The following is a 22,912-nucleotide window of genomic DNA, read 5'->3' as shown; positions in this document are numbered from 1 at the left end:
GTTTTTCATCTTTAATTACTTAAAACAAGCCTGCTCTATACTGCCCAGCCATAGAAAACATCACCCTGCACTTATATTGTAACCAAATTAGGAAGCCCCCTTAACTGGGGTGTAAAATACTAACAAACAAACCTATAACAAAGTAGGGTTCAGGTTGCCAAACTTCACTCAAATTTCAGTAGGCTCTGTATGCTCAGCACCTAATACATATATTTTTAAGGGAAAATGAATCAATTAAAATATTTTGTATATCTATTTAATCTTTGAAAATCAGGGTGAGTGGTTTTTCCTGTAAAAATTTTAATTACAAAAACAGCAATGTGGTCATAAAAATTTTAATCCAGTGTAAAAAATGAAAGTCTGCAAATACCCTTATTCCGTTCCACTGCCCTCTTCTTCTGAGAAACAGAAACACTGTTAAGCTTGTTATACATCCTTCTGGGCCATTTTCTATACATTGAACACACACACAGCCACGCATGCACACGTCTGCATGCTTATATGCAAGTGCCTTTTTAATTTTCATAGCTATTTCCAAATGGTCCCCCAGAAAGACTTGTCCAAGTTATAGTCCCATCAATACTGAATGAGTGTATTTATCCAGATTCTTTCCAAATGGATATAATTCATATTTAAGATTTTTGCCAACCTGAGCAGTAAAAAACAGTATTTCATCTCTTAAATGTGCATTTAACAAGAAACTAAGTTAGATATGCCTTCAGATACTTTGCTATTTGTATTTCTTTTTTTTTTTTAATTTTTATTTATTTATGATAGTCACAGAGAGAGAGAGAGAGAGAGGCAGAGACACAAGCAGGCTCCATGCACCGGGAGCCCGATGTGGGATTCGATCCCGGGTCTCCAGGATCGCGCCCTGGGCCAAAGGCAGGCGCCAAACCGCTGCGCCAACCAGGGATCCCTGCTATTTGTATTTCTTATGTGAATTACCTGCTTTCCTTTGCTTATATTTCTATGGACCTGTTTATCTTTTTCTTATTTAAATAAGCTTTTAGCATATTACAGATATTATATCAGAGAGAACAAAGTCAAATAAGAGGTAAATTTATGTGTCGTGTAAAAGAAGTCTGGAGTTAGGCGGTTCAAGGCCAGAAGACGGCTTCTGAAAGCCTCTCTTTGTTCAGATTGACTCTCTGGGTGCACCTGTTGTGCTGGGGTGTCTGTCTCCTCCCCTCAGGTCTTCCTCTCCCACAGTAATCCAGAACCTCCGGTGCTTTCTCAGCTCGAGGGCTTGGTTCTAATTGCTCTGGCCTTGATGAGAGAAAAACTAGAAAAATCAATTTTTTGTTGTTGCTATTGTGTCATCTGGGTCGCTATTGAAAGTGGGTGCTATCGCAGCCGTGCTATGTGATTCTTGGCTATTGGCAGAAGCCTGATAGCCAGCGCAGGCATTCCCACTCAAACCCAGTCCACACTGTGTACTGAGTGACATGCATTTGGTGGGCGCACGCTGCATGAGCTTCTTGATTTTTTTCTCTGTTGCCTTTCCAACGTACTGTGAGTCTCCCTCTTCTCCCCTGAATAATAACTCAGGCAGATCTCATGGCTTTCCTGGTCACTTTAAAATATCAACAGCTAGGGGCGTCCAGTGTCTCGGTCACTTAAGCATCTGGCTCTTGACCTGAGCTCAGGTCATGATCTCAGGGTCGTGGAATGGAGCCCCGTGTAATGCTCGGTGCTTAGCGGAGAGTCTGCTTGAGATTCTTTCTCTCTCCCTCTCCCACTTCCCCCCTCTCCAAAATAAGAAATAAACAAATCTTTAAAATATTAACAGATAGTCTCACTTCCCAGTATTAAAAGCTTAGTCCGCAATTGTATCTCAATAAAGCTGGGAGAAATTTTTTTAATTAAAAAAAAAGTCCAATATAAAATAAAAACTTCAGTTTTTCATTCAGTTTCACATATAGTCTGCTTGGACCTGGTTCAGCTGCAGAAACCCGAAGTGATGTCTCAGACTCCTGAAATTCTTCTCAGGTGGCTTATGGTGGGGCGGGAAACGTATAACTCTCCAGCAACTCTCTGGATACCTGACCCATTTCCACCTTCTCTTATATAACCTGGACACGAGTGATGGGCCAAGGGTCATAATACCGGCTGGGGACACCTGTTAGCAAGTTCTGTATATGATGCTCTAGTATCTCTGTGTAGATTATGCAGTTTTTTGCATTTTCTGTTCTTAGCCATTTTTCTGAGGCTAGAAAAGTCCTGGTTTAACATCTTAGGTTGGTATTGTAACAGCTTAGAGATTCTTGGCCACTTCGAGCAGAACAGTTGTGCTGAGGTTGATGTCACCATTGCCGAGCCACCAGAGGTCAGAGGGTGCAGAGGCACAGCTGAAGTGTCTATTTAAAGCAAAGTGGTAAGGTCAGCCCTGATAACTCCAGACCCTACGTAGGCTTATGCTCTCATGTATCTATTTTTCTGGTACCATTTCTGACACCAGATGCATGAGGGTTTTCCATTCCAGTTCTCTGATCCTCAATGCAAACAAGAAATCTGATCATTGAATTCAACTCTGACACTGAATAGCAAAGTTAGTATGGACCCTACAGGTTAAGGGCTCAGTCCCACAAGAACATCCCCACTTGAGCGGTCAGTCACGAGTTCCAGGGGCCCCTTATGCTTCTGTCCAATCACCCATAAATTCTAGGGTTCCCAAGACACCCTTATCAGTTTTGATAATTTGCTAGAATGACCCACAGAACTCAGGAAAATGCTTTACTTACATTTAGGGGATTATTACAAAGGTGCTACTCAGGGACAGCCAAATAGAGGAGATGTGTAAGGCATGGTGTGGGGGTGGGGATACAGAACTTCCATGTTCTCTCTGGGTGCACCACCCTCCCAGCACTTTGGCATGTTCACCGACCCAAAAGCTCCCCAAACTTCACTGCTGAGTTTTTCTTTCTTTCTTTTTTTTTTTTTTTTTTCTGCTGAGTTTTTCTAACTTAATCTGTAACCATCTACCATCGTCCTGCAGACCAGGGGGTAGGGCCAGAAGTTCCCACCTTCTAATCTCTCTCTGAGAGAGCAAATACAAACTCCCATCCTGACACTATTTGGGGCCCTGCATGAGTTATTTCATTAGCTTTGACTCAGGTATGGTCCAGAAGGTGTTCATTATGAACAACAAAAGACACTCCTATGACTCAGGAAATTCTGAAGGTTTTAGGAGCTCTGCGCCAGGAGTCAGAGACAATGACTAAATATATTTTTTCACTATACCACAACTCCTCAAGGTTTTTTCTTTAACCAGTCTTTTTGTGTGTCCTGTGGATACATATATACCTGCATGCAGAAATTTTCCCCAGGACGTCCACACAGGTCCAGGGTGTAAGAAGAGACGGATTTCTGCTATCGGCCATGTACTAGTGATGGTCTTGTCATTGTAACAAAAAGACCTAACAGTCAAGTGTCTTATAGGACAATGAAGTTGTTGTTGTTTTTTTTTTTTCTATTAGGGAATAGGATCAATGTGACCGGGGTGATTGATGAGACAGCTTTTCTCCCTGAGGTCATTTAGGGGCCCTGATTTTTTCCAGATTGTTGTTTTGCCATTTCCTGGGACACTCTCATCATCTGTATGGTTGAAGCAGAGCTTCCAACACGTATGTTTCCAGGTGGCATGTAAGGGAAACAGAACATGAACATCTGAAGGTCTGACGCCCCAGATCTGGATAGTGGCAGCTGTCATTTCTGCTCACATGGCATTGTTAAGGATTTTAGTCATGTCAAAATTGTGAGGCAGGCTGGGAAGTATAATCCAGCGAGGTGGCCACGTGCCTGCCTACAGTCCTGTTACTATGGAAGCATCAGAGAACTAACTCGCAGTTTCTACCCTAGTTTGCCTCCCTGGCCATCCAAATGTCGGCATGCTCCCTTCTTCCCTCACGGAGATTGTACTCATTCACTCCCCAAGGAAAACAACTGGAGTCCAGTCATCTAGATCAAAAGTCAAGAGTCTCTACTTGATGTATAATTAAATCCAGATTAGACTCTTCAGCCACCTACAAACTGAACATCAGGTTGTCTTCCCTCCCTGCCACCAATACACAGTGGAGGAACAAGACCCAGACAAGGGAAATAAAGGCTCTTATTCGAAAAAGGGAATTTGGGCAATGTATGTGGTGGTCACTGAACCATAACAAATAACAAATCCTTTTCCCAGCAGTAGAGTGATTTCCTGGGTCAGTCCGTTCAACTCCTGGTTCTTTATTGTCTTCTGAAGCCCTTGACCTTCTGAAAAGTTCTTCTTGTCCATTATCCTGCATGACCACATCGAAGTGTTGTGTTGGAGACTATGCCTTCTTTGGGAGCTATTCTTAATTTGAAAAAAAAAACGAAAACAAAAACAAGCTTTTTCTGGCTGGGTTTTTGGTTACTTTGGTACTATTTCCACAAAAATTTGGTAAGCATCTGCTCTCTTTGCTTCCAGTTAGTTCCATGTGCCGGTAACTACACCCAAAGTTCTTTTCTAAATATAGTTATTAAGCTACTTTGTTTCTTTGTTTTCTCATTTTGATGGTAGTTACCTTGAAGCCATAGAAAACAGTAGGTAACATCCTTAATCTGGGTTTCGCCTCAGGGCCAAGTCCCTTTTTTTTTTTTAAAGCTGGGGAGGGTGTTAATTAACAGGAGTCCTTGGAGCAACAATAGCCTTGCCTTCTCTTTGGAGATATAGAGGCAATTGATTTTTCTGCTGGATAAGTCTAAAGTTACTGGACACTTCTTTTCTCTTTATCTGTTTGCAATTTGGCCAATTCTTCCAAAGGTTTATCTATTTCTTTTTGTATGTTACTCAAGGCAATAGAGAACAACATATGTGATCACTCTAGCTCTTTCTGGTCATTTCTTCTCTACCTGTGGGCCCCATGGGAACACAGTCTACATTCCAAGTTATCACAGGTAATAGCTGTACCAAATATTTTGCAATGGTATATCAAGTGTCATTAATTTTTCAGCCTAAAATTTCTTGCTTTTACTGCCCAAGCAAACCAATGCCACACACTTTACTGTTTGATATAGTAGTGCCCCACTTATATGACTATTGTCTGTATTATTTAGAGTAAATCCAGGATGCTGTGACATAACACAGGTTATTTCTCTCGTATGTAACAGCTGCACGGTGAATGAGAGCAGAGAACCTTCATCCCTCACCATCCTTCAGAGATACAGGTCATTGTTCCTCTAGCTCCTAGGGCAATGGTTCTCAAGTTTTTTTGGTCCCAAGACCCTTTTACACTTTTAAACATTATTAAAGACCTCAAAAAACTTTTATTACATGGGCTATATCTATTGATACTCATTGTATGAGAAATTGAAACAGAAATATAAAAATACTTATTAAGTCATAATAAAATAAAATAAAATAAAATAAAATAAAATAAAATAAAATAAAAACAATCAATCCATGCAGGTTAACATAACACAGTTTTGTGAAAAGTAACCATATTTTCCAGAACAATAACAACAGAAATGGTGGTAAGAGAAACATTACATTTTGCAAAGCCCCTTAATTTCTAACTTAGTAAAAAAACAGCTGGATTCTTATGTCTGTTCTTGCATTCCAGCTGCTGTGAGATCACACTTCATGTAGCCACTAGAAAACTCCATCGTGCACTTGTGAGAGGATGAGTGAATAAGGCATGCAATCTGTTAGTATAAAAATAGTTTTGACCTGCAGCCCCCCTGAAAGGGTCTCTGCAATCTCCAGGGGTCTCAAGAGCACAGTTGGAGAACCAAGCCCTGGGACATGTTTGACATTTGCACAGTGAAAGCGAGGTCAGCCATGCCGTGCCCTGTGGCCAGCTTCCAGCTGGTTGGAAAGGGACAAAAGTGCAGAAGGCACATGCTCACCTTTAGTCGCAGACCCCAAGGTGCACACATTAGTCTTCACAGTCCATTGATGAGAACTGAAGTCCCCTAGCTACATCCTAACTTCAAGGGCCATTGGACAATGGAGTCACGTGTTCAGGCATGGACCTGGCTACAGAACTGTTATTATTGAAGTTGGGAAAACAGATTTTGAGAGACAACCAGCACTTTCCACCAGGAGCAGCATGCTTTCTTTCCCGCCCTTACTTCTCAGCCTAACAGCTGAGCTCTCCCAGCCCTCCGCCTGCCATTGCCGGGGTCTCCTCCTTTGGTAGTAGTTCTTTACCATCCAAAAAATTTCTTCTCACCTTCCACCTGATTGTTGAAAAATAACAGATTAGTGAGGGCAAAGGAATCAAGATGGGTAAAACTGGGAAGTCTAAGATCTTTCCACCTCCAAGCAAATGTACTGCATGGCCAAGATTTTGCTAGATAGCCCAGAGTCGAAGGTGAAAACCTAAGCAAAGTGTTTTTTAAAGGTTGTAGAATTTCATTGGTCATGGGATGACCTCTGTACTAGATTTCTGTACTGAGGATTTATTGCAAACAGTAAAGTTGAAACCAGTAAGAACTCAAAGGTGCTATTTTTGAAAATGGAGAAGGAAAGTCTACACAAAATCTATTTAAATAAAAAATCTGACAGTAATTAACAGTATATTCAACTATCAGGCTCCAGCTAATTTTCCAATTTTGTGTATCTACCTCTGCATTCTACATGCTGGACTACTTCCTATTTCTCACAGTGACCTGCTCCAGCTATTTCCTCAGAGCTATTTATATCATCCCTTAAGTTGTTTTTTCTTTCCACTGTGCATTCTGTTTTTGAGCTCTGTGTTCATACAAATAAACTTAACTCATTCTTATAACTGCTTCATAATGTTACATTCTATAAATATAACATATTAGCAGGAGATCAAGTTGTTTTAAAATTTCTGTTTTAACTAACAATACTATGACTAACATCCTTGAACACATCTCCGGTTGCATATGTCAAGAAGATCTCTCAGGAATATTTCTAGAAATGAATTTTCTAACATGCAAGGAGTGTGTGTGTGTGTGTGTGTGTGTGTGTGTGTGTGTGGTTTTAAGTCTATATTTTAGATTTTTAAAAATATAATATTAAAAAGTGGTCCCATAAATTCATGATTACTTTTTTCCCATTTCTCCACAACTCACCAATATTTCTACTAATACTACTAAATCGATTTCAAATCTTTTTATTTTAGTTATCTGATGAATTAGAAATGTTTTGGCATTGCAATTTTATTTTATATTCTCTAAATCCCTAGTAAACTGAAATGTTTCTTAAATGTGTTTATTGGCTATTTGTATCTTCTTTTTTGAGAATTGCCAAATATAACCTTGGCACCTTTTTTTCTAGTGGATTGAGTTTTATTATTGATTTGGACATTCTAGGGATTAATTTTTTGCTATGTATTTTGATTATATTTATTTCCATTTATATTTTTCTAAATTAAGACAGAAATATACAGGATCATGTCCTGTCTTTTGTCTTACAGAAGTTTTAAATTTTAACATGGTAAATTATCAGTTGTTTTTTTTTTTACTTTTAGATCTTTTACTTACTTTTACTTAGATCTAAAGAAAATATTCCCTGCAGTCTCATGAAAATATTCTATATTTTTCTATGTATTTTTAATTTTATTTTGAGGGTTCAGTTATTTTTTTCTGTCTGCATTAATTGTTGTGCATACTATAAGATAGTGATAGAAATGTTATGGTATGTTTTAAGTGGAAATGAAAAATGTATCCAGTGGTCCAAAGATTATTTGTTGCCTAGTACATATGTTCCTCATTGAAATGCCTTATTCCTAAATAGACATGAGTCTGCTTTGTCTGTTTATATTTTTCTGCATCAATATCATGGTTCCAGTCAAAGAACTCTAAGTTCTATCCTGATGCCTGAAAAACAATCTCTTCTCCTTCTTCTTTTCTAAATTGGCTATGCCTATATATTTACTCTTCTTTATGAATTTTAGAATCAGTTTGTCAGACACATAAAAAAACTGTTGAGATTTTATTTAAATTTCAATATAGATCATATTATATATAGATTAATCTTCAGAGAACTTACATCTTACCATCCATGAACATTGCCCTATCATTTCATTTACTCAGGTCCTGGTTTATTTTCTTCAGTAAGTCAAGGTTTATAGTTTTCCATGAAAAAGTCTTGTACGCTTTTGTTGGTTTTGATCCTGGGTTGCTGCTATTACAAATAAGCTACTTTTTTTCTAACCAATTCTCAAGTGATCTTTGTGGAATTTTTACTTGTGTTAGTAAGTGTGTCTGCCTGTTTCCCCCTCTAGAGGCTTCTGTTCTGTCCTTAGGGCAGAGCTGTCTGGCTCATGCTGTAAACGTACTTCCATTCTTGATACTTTCCCACCACCCCCACTCTCATGACCCCCGCACCTGCCCTGCCACCTTCACAGCATTCTTTACTACATTGGGTGCTAGTAAGAGTTTGTTGATTTGAAGTGGAAAACAAATATTAGCATCATGAATACCCAGAAAAGGGAAAGACTTAAAAGTGACTGCTTCAAAAGGGATCTTGAGTTCACTCTCTCAGATCCTCATCTAAATCAGTGGAGTTGGTTATAATGTCAACACACCACAGTGGGGTTTGACTCTCACTTATTATGTGCTTTTGGCTGATTTACCAACCCTCTTGAGGCCTCAGTGTTTTCCTTTGAAGAATGAGGATAATAAGACCACACGGAATCACTGTGAAGATTAAATATGGTTATGTACCTATAGTTCTCAGCACCATGCGTGGCTCATAGTGACCGCTTAACGAAAGGAAGCGGTTATTATTTTTAGACTTGTTGAGGATAAATATTCCATAGATGTGTGGAGCGGAAGGGCCCTCACTAGCTCTCTTTTCCTGTTTGCCAGAAGCTCTGAAGGTAAAAGGACCCTCAAATTGATTGATAGAGCCCTCAGAGGCCACCTTGAGGGGTTAAGGCAGCCCAGAACAGCTCTCCTTTTATTTCCTGTTCTGAGGTTCCAGGTAAAACTCTGTTGAAAGAAATTTTTCTCCTGCTAAAAATGGCTAGAACCACTTTGGAAAGCTAGCTGTCAGCTAGAGTCCTGGGACGTTCACACTGTGGGGCAGAAGCACTGGGAAGTGCACTGATTAGTAGTGGTGTTCTCAGCACACATCTTGACTTCATGTGTTTCAGCAAAATTCCTCCCACGTGGGGAGTGATTTGTTGGGGACCCATGCAGCTGTGCAGAATTTCTTCGATGAAAGTGCTGGTTGGTTTTCTTCCAAGAATATATGCACAGGAGCATGTATATATGCTTCTGTGACCCAAATGTCCCAAAGATCGAGACATTTGCTTTCTATTGTATTTATTGATACCATTTGGTGTTCAGTCACCCTGATTTTTCCATTGTTCCTATATTTTTTATTTTGCTTTCGGTGCAAGCAAAGTATATTGTTCCTAGAAATGTGTACTTGAATATACATATTTTATAATTTATTTTTATAGTGTTATCCCTTTATTCCCCAACCTTAGCTGTTGTTATTTCCACTTTACACATTAGGAAACTGAAGCTCTGACAAGTTAAGTAACTTGCCTAAGGCCACCAGCAGGCAGACAGAGCTAGGATTCCCAAGGAGGAATACAGATATTCTAGATCACGAGCTCTCTGTAACCTTGAGGTCACAAACGCAAACTGACTGTGGGCATCAGACAATTTTTTTTAAGATTTTATTTATTTATTCATGAGAGACGCAGAGAGAGAGGCAGAGACACAGGCAGAGGGAGAAGCAAGTTCCATGCAGGAAACCCGATGTGGGACTCAATCCCAGAACCCTGGGATCACGCCCTCAGCTGAACACAGACGCTCAACTGCTAAGCCACCCAGGCATCCCCAGACAATTTTTTTTTAAATGTACTAAATTCTAAAATTAGGAGATTTCATGTGAAAAAAGCAAATTTCTGCCTTGTTTTCCAACAGTAGTGATTTAGCAGCTCCCAGTTCATGCAGACACACCTGAGTGGCACTGCTGCCATTAGACAGTGTAGGTGGTGACTGGTTCATGGCCATCCCCCACTCCCACCACTGCTGGTCTCTCACTGTCTCAGCACCAGCCTGGACCTTACCGGGTGCCGGAGTCCCTACTGTACAGTCCCACTTGTCCTCCCCTTGTCTCAGCCGTGTCTGATTTTAATTATTGGTTTATCACACAGACAAAAAAACCTCACAAAGATATGTACACCCTATCCTATAGGTGACATGACTGCCTGACACAGTAGGGCCACCCTGTCAGTCTAAATATTAACTATTGGGATCCCTGGGTGGCGCAGCGGTTTGGCGCCTGCCTTTGGCTCAGGGCACGATCCTGGAGACCCGGGATCGAATCCCACATCGGGCTCCTGGTGCATGGAGCCTGCTTCTCCCTCTGCCTATGTCTCTGCCTCTCTCTCTCTCTCTCTCTCTCTCTCTCTCTCTCTGTGACTGTCATAAATAAATTAAAAAATTAAAAAAAAATTATTTATGAAGCTTGTTTCCCTTACTTCTCAAATTAAAAAAAAAAATTAAACAGAAGAGCTAGTATTTCTTCCTGCACTTCAGTACATCATCTTGAGCCATCCTGCTTGAGTGCCCACAGCCTACTAAAAGAATCATCCTTGAGGGGATGAAATATGTCTTGATTTGTAACACTCAGAGGTCATCTGGGGAGTAAGTTAAGTAATCGTTCAACGCAAATTTAAACTTGTTTAAATCAGCAGTCTACCATGGTTTGTTTTCTGGGGTGTGTTATTTGTGGTTTTGAAGTATGACCATCATGGTTGGTGTACTGATGCTTAGTGAGAGTGGGCACTAAGCATTTTTACTCAGGTTGTAGTAGAGTGGTCAGGTCGGGGAGGTAATGGAAAAGGGACTTTAAAATTCCCCCAATGCAAGGCACCTTACCATGCTTGGTAGTGTTTATTTTAAATGAAGCAATGGACCCAAGATTATCCCTTTAGTCACGCCACTCTTACTCATTTGCATTCCTTCAGGCTTTTAAAATTTTTTAAATTTTTAAAGAATTTATGTATTTATTCATGAAAGACACAGAGAGAGGCAGAGATCTGGGCAGAGGGAAAAGCAGGCTCCATGCAGGGAGCTCGATACAGGACTCAATCCCAGGACCTTGGGATCATGACCTGAGCCAAAGGCAGACGCTCAACCACTGAACCACCCAAGTACTCTGCTTCAGGCTTCTTGAGTGTGGGAATTTTGTGCTTCTGAGGGTTAGGGCCCATGAGTGCACACAGCCCTTTTGAAGTCATGCATTGTGAGATCAAAGAGAGTGAGACCTGCTGGAGCGCAGGTATATATAACTATTTGCATTTTTTTCTTTTCTGGTGGTGATTTCCTCTAGGATCTATAATTTAACCTCAACTTTGCCATCTAAAATGAGCCTAAAAATAGTTAAGTTCTGAGGTAGAATGAATGAAACTGGATATATGAAACATTCTCAACCAGATAAATAGAGGTTTAAAAAACAAAACAAAACACTTAGAGATAAAAGAAAACACATCCTCAGAGGACTGTCATCCTCCTTGCATAGTGAATTGATTTGACAGACATAATTTGATTTGCTGTTCCTAAGGGGGACAAATTTGATTTGCTCCTAAGGGGGAGCGATTTAATTTTAATTACACAAATTTTTTCTAAGCATTGGCACTTTTGTGCAAAATATTAAAGGAAATGTTGTTTTCCCCTGGAACTAATGACTTAGAAGTTTGCTTCTAATTATTTAATAATTAGATTTGAAATGGAGAATATATTACTAGATGATTACTTATTTTTATTTTGATGAGCGGTGACTACAAGACCCATCTAGATAAGAAGGCTGCTGAGGTTTTTATAACCACCCTCTATAAAGAGAAAAGACAAGTTCCAAATTTCACAGAAAGATAAAATCAGAGTCATCTTTGACTTTGCCCTGTAAACTAGATACTGTTGCTATATAACAAATCATCCAAAATGTACTTATTGGCTTAAAACAACAGTATTTTTAGTTTCATATGCTTTCCATGGATCGGGAAATCAAGAACTGCTCAGCTGGCTGGTTTTGACTCAAGATCGCTCATGACATTGTATTTAAATAGTGGTTGGAGGTAGACTTCTTTACTCACTTGTCCGATGCTTGGTTTGGGAAGATTCAAAAACAGCTGGGATGGGAACAGCTGGAGTTCCTCAGGCATCTCTTCCTGTGTCACCATCTGAAGGTCTCAGGGTGACTGGGTTTCCCAGCAGCTCAGAGCTCCATAGACACGTCACCCAAGAGAGCCAGAAGGAAACCCAATTGCCTTTTCTTTTCTTTTTTAAGATTTTATTTACTTATTCATAAGAGACACAGAGAGAGGCAGAGACACAGGCAGAGGGAGAAGCAGGCTCCCCTCAGAGAGCCCGATGTGGGACTTGATCCCAGGACCCCAGGATCACACCCTGAGCCAAAGGCAGACACTCAAGCACTGAGCCACCCAAGTGCCCCCTGATTGCCTTTTCTAATCCAGCTTCAAAACCCATACATCACTTCAACCACTTTCTGTTTTTTTATAGAAAATAGGAGAGGGGAATAAGAGTCCTGCTCATTCTTCGCTTTGTTCATATCTGTCTCTTCTCTTCATTTCCTTTCTTCCTAGCCTTTTCATGCCAGGTACTCATGTCCACTTATTTGGACTTTTAGAATCCACACTCTTCCACCTTCCTTGTCCTGATTCTCCCCACACCCAGTCTATCTTGTATCCTGTGGCCAGATTAACCTTCCTAAAAGACCACTGTCATTAATTTTTTCTTTGGGTTGAAAGTTTTTAATGCCAATTATTGTCCACAAGCATGTTTCTCCCTAGAAGATTTCTATCAGAGTCAGGTACATGCCTTGTTAAAAAAGTGTGGATTGGTCAGATCCCTTCACAGAATTACTGAATTAAAATTTCTTTTATGTAGGACCCAAGAATGCACAGTTTAACAAGTTAAAACCCTCTATCAAAGCTGATTCTTAAGCATACTAAAGTGCAAACTTCAACTTAGTGTTCAGTTGCACACAGCCAAGGCTCTCAGCCATAACATGCTGCCATAGTTATGGAGCAAGCAGGCTGTTGCTAATATTAAGTACTGATGTTGGCGCACATCCACAGTTACCCTAATAATGTCATCTTCACTAGTCTTCACCCTTATTTTCTTGAGTGGGAGAGAAATTCCTCAGAATGGGAGCAGTTTCACATAAGATGTTTTCTCAATATTAACGTCATAAGGTTCTTGTGTCTTTGTTCAGATGTCCATGCAGTCTGATCTGAGCTGGACTTGGTTTGTGTTACCACCATCCCTTGAATACATTTTGTCCCTTGTTCCCTTGCTATTTGTATCTCCTTGATGATAGTCATTTTTTACTGCTCGTCAAATCTACCTTCTTCTGGACAATTTCCCTGAGGATCCCAAAGCCTTGGAGATTTCTCTTTACTCTCAGCTTGTTCAGCAAAATATGTAACTGTCTATAAGATTTATGTGGCACTTATCATATAGTACCTTAAATCGTTAATGGTTCATCAGATTGCTGCGTCGGTCAGATTCCAACAGGAAAGATGTGGCACATTCAGATAGGCTACCCAGAAGAGTGCTTGATAAAGGAACTACTGAAATGGTGTGCAAAGGACCTGGGACTACAAAGGATAGTTCAATATCATGAGGCTGGTAAAAGTGGGATCTGTTACCCTCCCTAGGCCTACAGATTCCAAAAAGGGGGAGCAGTTACTTGAACCCAAAAAAAGAAACAGATACATGAAAAAAGCTCCTTCCTAAGAGCCTTGACCTTCATTGAAGAGAGGTAGCCAGTCTCTGATGAGCCCCACAGGATGAGAGCTAGGGGAGTAAATATCCAGACTTTCCTCTCCTCCCTTCATCTGATCTTCTGCTGATGTTCACCATTGACCACAACCAACTGAAAGTTAGAGGGCAGAGGACCCCACTGACTTGTTCCAGAACAGCAACCATCCAGGGAACAGAGTTGGGGAGAGAATGGTGGAAGTTGGAGCTACAGAGGACTAAAGAAAATATACAGCACAGATAAAGATTTTTTGAGGTGGAGAGTCTTACAAACTACTTTTGTCTTTCTTACAGCCCTATGATGTGGTGCATATAGTAGTTAAGTAACTATGGCCTCATTCTTTTTTGCCAGCATGCATTGGTTTCATTTCCCTGGAATGCTTGATAAGGATGAGTGACAAAAGGCTTTCCCAATGTTAACATTTTGCATTTTTTTGCACAGTGATTCACTCAAACATAAACTACTGTATTTCCTTCATTTCCAGGCCCAAGTCTCTTAATCTCTTTAATAGAAAAGGCCAGTTCCTTGAGAAAATGCAGATACAGTTATAATTTGAGTCTCCTAAGTAATTACCAAAAATATAAATTCAAATTAAGCTAGCTGTCATATATTTTGGAAGCCCAAGATACTATTCTCAGATCCTACCAATTTAGCCTCACTGACTATAAGCACATTACATTCTGTGAAGAGTAAATATGTGCACAAGGGTGCCCTGTGTTATGTGAAAATAATGTCAGAGATTCTGGATTTCTAAAATGAATAAACAGGATAATTATTTACACTGAAAAGGATTCCTACCTTTTCAGAAAGATTCAGCTGGGATTTCCATTATTTGGATAGAAACAAACATATTTTATTTTTATGAGAGATGCTTTCTAAAAATAATGACATAGGTTGAAAATAAAGAACAGATAAAGCTATACCATGCAAATACTGAACATAAGAAAGCTGAAGTTACTTGATTGTTATTACATAAAATAGACTTCAAGACAACAAATATTACCAAAGATAAATAAGAACATTTCCTAGTGATAAAAAAATCAATTCATCAGAATGACATAAAACTTTTGGATGTGTATATACCTAATAAATTTTCAAAATGCACAATTGACGTAATTAACAGAAATAAAGGGAGAAATAGACAAATCCATACTTATAATTGGAAATGTTAACAATCCTTTCCCTGTCTTTGATATAAAAACTAGACAAAATATCAGTAAGGACCTAGATTTGAGGAACAATAAGCATATCTAGAACATAGTATCCAAAAACTGCACAGTACACATTGTTTTCAAGTGCACTTGGAAATTTCATTAAGACAAACCATATATTAGGGCATAACGCAAGTCTTAATAAATTCTAAAAGCTTAAAATGTGATGGAGTTCGTTCTTTAACAACAATAGCCAAAAGGGTGTTTGACAACTGTCAACATCAATTCATTTAAAAAACTCAGCAAGTTGAGAATATAAAGGGAATTCTTTTAATCTGATATGAAAAACCTATAGCTAATATCATTCTTAAAGATTAATCATTGAGTGCTTTCTACCTAAGATTGGGAACTGCAAAGGTGTCTATTCTTATGACTTCTATTGAACACTGTACTGGATGGTCTAAATAACATATTAAGATAAGAAAAGTAAATAAAAAGGCATAAATATGGCAAGGAAGAAGTAATACTGTCTGTTCTTGTGGATATCATGATTATTTACAAAAAAAAAAAAAAAATCCTGAGGACTCTACAAAATGACTACCCAAACTAATAAATCTAGCAGGGTCACAGAATATATGGTCAATGTTCAAATCAATTTTAGTCCTATATATTAGCAACAAATTTCTATGCATTATGAAAATATAGGGTGAGCCACCTCTGGCTTATTGTTTAATTTCACTTTCCATGATAATTCCTTATTAAAATATTGCCTTAGAAGGGTAGCATCTTTTAAAATAGCATTATTTGAATACATAGCCATTAGTACTTGTCTATATATGAGGATGGGATACATGGTAATGTGCTTATGTTTGCATCAGAAAAGTGGTAGTGACTAATGTTCTAATGTGATAAGTAGCCCCTGACTATTACTGTATTTAATCTGGTGTAGACCTCAGTTCTTTTTTTTTCTGCCATGAGTCATGACCAAAAAATAGCTTCCCATTCATGCTTGAAATAATGTCCTTCATGAGGACATAGATTCATAGAAGCACAAATTTGGGAGGGTACTTTATCCTAAATATCATAACTGATGGTCCCTGCCTTTGGGGGTGGCTGAGTCATTACAGAGACAAATAAAACCAGGCAAAATTAGCATTTTCTCACTCAACTGACAGTGAAAGTACAGCTTTTACTATGTGGAAAATTTCTTAGGATTTGTTTTGAAAAACCTTTAAAAACAATCTTTGAATCAAAAAAGTTTGGTAGCTACTGATCTCAAAATGGAAGCCAGGGGAGGAGGTAAGTGACTGGCCGGATTTCACAAATCTAGTTAATGTGAGAGGAGGATTAAGTAACTCAAACCCCTGAGCTAGCATAAGCAGCCCATTATCCTGTGTCCAGTGCTCTTTCCACCCAACTGTATTGTCTTCCTGAGTACTAAAAATGGATGAATCTAGTCCCAAAGAACTGAGACGGACCATTTAAACAAATCTTTCTGTAGTTAGATCCAAAAGGCATTTGAACAGTAGACAGCATATAAAAATGAAATTTTAGTTTCCCAAATGGTCCATTTTTAAGAGAAAGCACATCTAGTTTTACAAGCTCTGATATGCTTACTTCAAATCACTGTTTGTCTTCATAACTGTTCTATAGGCACATCTAAGAATTTTATAAATAGTATACTATTTGGTTCTTCTCTACTGAGTAAATGTATTTGTATTTAAGAAAATAATTTTGGGGGCGCCTGGATGGCTCAGTCAGTTGAGTGTCCAACTGTTGGATTCAGCTCAGGTCATGACCTCAGGATTGTGAAATCAAACCCCACATTGGGCTCTATACTCAGCACACAGCCTGCTTGATCCTCTCTCTGTACCCCACCCCCTACTGGTACACTCACCCTCTTGCTCTGTCTCTCTCTCTAATAAATAAATAAAATCTTAAGAAAAAAGAAAATGATAATTTTGAGTTATATATGAGGAAAACCTCCTTAGAAGTGCCAACTGTTAAGCGTTAGAACAAATTATTAGAGCCAACCATTGATTTTTCTTGTCTAGAAATTTTTAGGAATTCTTAAAAAAAAAAAAAAGATTTTATTTATTAGAGAGAGAGAGTGAGAGAGAGAGAGGATGAGAGTTGGGGGAGGAGCAGAGAAAGAAGCAGAGTATCTGCTGAGTGGGGAGCCCACTGCGGGGCTTGTTCCCAGGACCCCAAAGTCGTGACTTGAGCTGAGGTTAGATACTTAACCCATTGAGCCACCCAGGTTTCCCAGGAATTCTTTTTTTTTTTTTTAATTTTTTTATTTATTTATGATAGTCACAGAGAGAGAGAGAGAGAGAGAGAGAGAGAGAGAGGCAGAGACACAGGCAGAGGGAGAAGCAGGCTCCATGCACCGGGAGCCCGATATGGGATTCGATCCCAGGTCTCCAGGATCACGCCCTGGGCCAAAGGCAGGGCGCTAAACCGCTGCGCCACCCAGGGATCCCCCCAGGAATTCTTTAATATAATTTTTGTGTACATTAAACACTCAGTATTTTTTTAAACAAATTTTTATTTATTTATGATAGTCACACACAGAGAGAGAGAGAGAGGCAAAGACACAGGCAGAGGGAGAAGCAGGCTCCATGCACCGAGAGCCCGATGTGGGATTCGATCCCGGGTCTCCAGGATCGCGCCCTGGGCCAAAGGCAGGCGCCAAACCGCTGCGCCACCCAGGGATCCCAAACACTCAGTATTTACTGAATGAATGAGGAAATAATAAAATGGATAATGTTTTGAAATCTCTGGTGAGCCTTTCCATATCCATGGTTCTTTGCTTTCTATAGAATTTAATAGTGAGGGCAGCCTGAGTGGGTCAGCGGGTTAGCACCATCTTCAGCCCAGGGCGTGATCCTGGAGACCCAGGATCGAGTCCTATGTCGGGCTCCCTGCATGGAGCTTGCTTCTCCCTCTGCCTGCTTCTCCCTCTGCCTGTGTCTCTGCCTCTCTCTGTGTGTCTCATGAATAAATAAAATATATTTTTAAAATTTAACAATGAAAAAAATTTATAATGAACCTACTGAAAATTCATTCCAGTATGTTTTATTTGAGCTACCAAATATTCTAATAAATACTGTTTTTTAGGCAGTGCTTATGCATTTATGTATATGTATGTTACTATATACACAGTTATAGATAGGAAAACATAGAAAGAAATGCTTACACACATACATACACATACACATAGGAGAGAAATATTTGGAAAGGTTTTCCAGCTCAGATTTGTTTCTGCCCAAATCAGTCATACATTTCAAAGCACTAAATTAATAATCTAAAAATATCCTATTAGAATGATTATACTTCAGTGCTCTGGCTCCCTGTTCAAGCAGAAAGGCCAAGGTGAAGGCAGCTGATATTGTGGCCAAAGGAGACTCGAAAGTCTGGCTTCAACTCAATGGCACCAGCACAATTTGAAAAGACCCAATCTTACAATAGCTATTGTCTTCTACAGCGTTGGAAGATTACCCATTTACTAATTACCCATTTGACACTTAAAACACTGAGTAGAACTTTAAAAGTGGATGTCAGCAATTTTGGGAAGTAACTTCATTGGTTTTAATTTTTAAAAATCCCTCTTCTGTCCAACACTACTTACCACTGAAAATCCAGTTGAGTCTGTGTGTGTGTGTGTGCGTGTGTGTGTGTGTGTGTGTGTGTGTGTTATGGCTGTAGAATGAAACTGAAACTAAATTTTCTCATGACAAAAAGACTTCAATTGTGTATTTTATTCAAAGGTAATGACTCCCTGGCCTAGTATGTTGAAAGGGATTTTGGAGCTGAGTCCAGGGTCCTGTGACCCTTAGCAATGATGATTCTCTGTATATCCCCGATGGAAAGCCGCCAGGATGGGCCATACCTATGCACAGACTGAAGTCTTTAAGTCTTTGAATTCCGATTCAGGATTTTCTAGAACCCTGGATCTACCAAGCCATTTATTAGATCTTTACAGGAAAGAACCACAAAACCTTTACCCTCCTCATAGAAGTGGAGTTATATTTAAAGGAGCATGGCATGGGTGGAGTTACCCACAGAGATGGTCAGAAAAAGTCCAATTTCACATTTTCTGCTGACTACTTCATTAGATAGTCTCTGAACCTAATTTGCTACTCTGGATATGATGATGGCTATCAGGTGATCAACTTATAAAATGAACCTTGAATTCATCACATTGTTATACCTGAGTGCTTTGTAACTGGAGGCCAGATTATGAGCTACTTTTTTAAATACAACATGCAACTATTATGTTTCTGGTGCTTGGTAGCACTCACCTAAGTGAATGAGTGAGTGATAGAAGAATAATTTTATTATATTAAAATTAGAAATAATAGAAAAGATCCATTTTTGCCATAGATCCATTTTTGCTTACCAGACCATAGACTTGGACATAACTTCTTCATTCCTTCCTCTCCCTAAGTGCTTTTGCCAGTAGGAGCCCTGGAAAGTTTCAAGGGAAAGAAAACATCCCTTGTATTCATGGAGTATTCATTCACATGAGCCACACGTTTCCAGGACTTGAGGTTGTACCCTGCTGTGGCTTCCATTTTGGAAGTGTATTCCAATATGCTAGAATTTCCATACAATTTCACTGTGTTGAAATAACATTTTATGTGCCTACTTCCACTTTAGGTCAGGATATCCTTGTGGATAGGGACCATGTCTTGTCCATTTTACCTCTCTTTAGTATGGAAGTTGGCTCATAGTAGATGCTTAATTAATGTATGTTGAACTGGACACCTGTAAATGCACTTCCAGTATTTTTAGAACTCTGTTATTCAGAAAATTCTAAAAGAAGGAATGAAGAGTGACCTAGTTTAACCACCTGTAGGCACGTACTAACATAATAAATGCTTGTGAGAAGAATGAAGGGATGTTCCTTAGCGGTTCTTAGAATGTTCAAGAAAATCTTGAGAACAAAGTACTCTAAAGATATGTTCTCAAATTCTGGCTGGAATTTGTTTGGTTCTTACTTAGTTTCTCAAATGTCTGAGAATATGAGTTTAAAGTATTTTTCTTCATTATCAATGCGAATGAGAAGAGTTATTCTAAGATAAGCTAGGCAGAGAGATATAGTAATATCCAATGAATAAAGTGGATTACTATCTCTTCTCCAGCCATTAATAGCATAATAGTCTTTTCTGAATTTCCTTGGAGACAGTCTTTGTGTTTGAATGAATACTTAGCAATCAATGTAGATAAGTGTGAAATAGAACTGTATTAGGCATGTGTCTTCTTTTGAAGTGTTAGCTTCTTTGAGCCACACAAATCAAAATAACTTACACCTAAGAAAATGATATCAGTTTTTTTTTAGAATGACACTGAAGTTTTGGTAAAAAAGAATTTCCGTCTAAACTTCAAATGGAAATCTCAAATAATGGCATTTCATGGTGAATTATCAGCCTATTTTCCGTTCAGTAAGTCTGTGCATGGAGTATTAATGGAACTATTGGGTAATTTCTTGCCTATTTTATATTCTCATATACCAGTTAGCATTTAATATACCTTTGAATTTCATTTTCCTACAAGAAATGCTTTTAAAAGATTTGGAAATGTACTTCTTCCTATTAGAATTTCTAAACCGCTTTTCTAATACTTCCTTTGGTTGCTAAGCATAGCAGAAAATCAAGTTGTCTAAAATAGGTAGGTCAGGGAAAAACTGTACTGTTCTTGCTTTTTTAAGATATATCTTATCTTATTTGATGCAAATAGAAATATATATTATATTTAGCTTCAGTAATTTTTTTTAGAAAACTGATTGCTCTGCAGCAGATCAAATAGGGATTTGGACCGCATATTTAGCTCATCTCTATCTTCTTTGAATTCAGAACATGGTAGGCACTATGTCAGGTTTATGCCTGCATATCAATGACAGGATTTCATGGGTAATGCTTCCCATTCTCAATAATGAGGACTTAAATGTTAAATATTTGTGAAGAAGCAAGGTTCAGCGAGAGGACAGTTTGGAAGTTGGCTAACTCGTATGCTGAGATCTTTCACTTCTTCAACGTCTGTCCCTGTGATTTTCTTGGCTGGGTCTGGAAACATCACCTAATCATTTGCTTCTTAATAGACACTGTTTTCTGTGGTCTAGTCAGTCATGCATCACATGTACTAGTCATGAAGAGTCCAGAAACTGACCCTATGAATCAGGCAGGCTCATCCCCCAGGTGTGTAAATAGCTAATGTATTTTTGAACTCCATCCATTAAACTTCATCCCTCTCTCCCTTCCAATATCAAAGTCTTTTTGTTTTATTTCAGGCTATTTGCCTAATGCTGGCACTAATAGCTCCCCCTATTTTCTAAATGATCATTAATACTGAGCACATCAATAAAGAGAATGTTAAGAATAACAATCATGTTTTACATTATATTTATTTGACCTCTTTATTTGTAAGGGGCACTTCATTGTAGACAGTGCAGGTTCATTAGCTCTTCCAGATGATCTAATTGCCTCCAGTCTCTCTCCCCATCCAGTCTGCCCCTGCACTACCATTGGCATTCATTCTAAGGCCTGAAATAAAATATAATATTTCTATGTTCATAAGATAAAACCCTAAGTGCTTAAGCATGGAAGACAATGCCAGCCCATCTAGTCTCAGCCTACCTTTCCAGAACTTCAACTTACGCTCGTGAAAGAATCTTAATACCTAGTAGATGAATGAATTAAACAAATGAAGAAGTAGATACCTACATAATAAAATTAGTGGCGTGGAAAAGACATCTTGGAAAGAATAGTGCTATAAATCTACATTCATTTCCATATTGTCAACCTGGTAGATATTAAATAAAACCGTAATCCTTTCCTCTTCATTAAATTCCTACATCTCAGCAACAAAATGTATCCCAATTGCTTTATCAAAATGAAGATTTGTACCATAAAAACCAAACCACTGAAAGGTATTTTTCATGAACTAATGATATCTTCTTAAAGCATTCATAATATACTCTGTTCAGCAGATGTGATTGATTTGGTTTGTGACAAGTTGGGGGAAAAAAGGGTAACCTAGATTACTACTTAATGAAAGTCATAGAAATGAACACATTGTGAGAGATGCCATAGGATCGTGGGAAAGGGTAGACTATAGCTTTTCTTTTCTTTTCTTTTTTTTTTAAGACTATAGCTTTTCAACAAGACATGCCCAAACTGTAAAAAGTAAGATTTCCCATACTAGTTGTCTCCCTAAGTTAGTTTCTTTCTCTTTTGATTTAATCACATTAATTACTTCAGATTTTTATTTATATTTTAAAGACTCCTATAAGTTGAATAAGCTCCCATCCTGAGCATGCATTTCTAAATAGGGTTTCTTACAAAGCAGAGGTTAAACCACAGCTTCCAGGGTCCTGTGTCCAGAGATCCTGATTTAGTAGAACAGAGTGGAGCTCCTTGACTTGCATTTCTGGCAGCCTTCTAGAAGATGCCCTTGCAAGGACACCCAGTGCAAGGGTTGCTCTTTCAGTCCTCAGACTGTAAAGTCTCCATCACATTGTTATCAGAGTTTGCCTTGGTGAAATACATTTCATGTAACTCATGTAATTTCATGTCATTGTAACAACCTTGTGAAAAGGGATGGAATTTCTCTTGCAGAAAAGAGGACTAGGGAAAGTATGTTGACTCACATCAGCTCTTATAAGAATTGCCCAATGGAAGTGGCCCTCTTCTTTATTCTCATATTTGTTTAAACACCGTGCTAATCATATCGTGTTATAGTTCTCTCTTCACTCAACTATTAGACTACGAGCTCCTTAAGATCAGGAAAAATGTCTTACTCCTCTATCTGATCAGGGGCTAAAACTTACACTGATCATTGGAAATATGAGAGATTAAAATGATTTTTGGGGAGCAACAGACTGTCCCCAGTCTGTCAGTCCTCCAGCATGATCTCTAAATCAGAAACATCCAGGGACAGAAATTGACAGCAAGAAAAGAATTCTTTTATTATGAAATTTTGTCTCTAAATTCAGTGGGACCCAAGAGTACCATCC

At 38.8% G+C, this 22,912-nt stretch overlaps 1 protein-coding gene across 2 annotated transcripts in view; it reads left to right on the top strand.

Moving 5' to 3' along the window:
* AK5 (adenylate kinase 5) overlaps window positions 1–22,912 on the top strand; it is a 237,479-nt gene that overhangs the window by 15,577 nt on the left and 198,990 nt on the right. The window lies entirely within an intron of this gene.

This window comes from Canis lupus, chromosome 6 (assembly GCF_011100685.1).
Source record: "Canis lupus familiaris isolate Mischka breed German Shepherd chromosome 6, alternate assembly UU_Cfam_GSD_1.0, whole genome shotgun sequence".
Lineage (NCBI taxonomy): Eukaryota > Metazoa > Chordata > Mammalia > Carnivora > Canidae > Canis > Canis lupus.
This window is presented reverse-complemented; position numbering and strand designations above follow the sequence as displayed.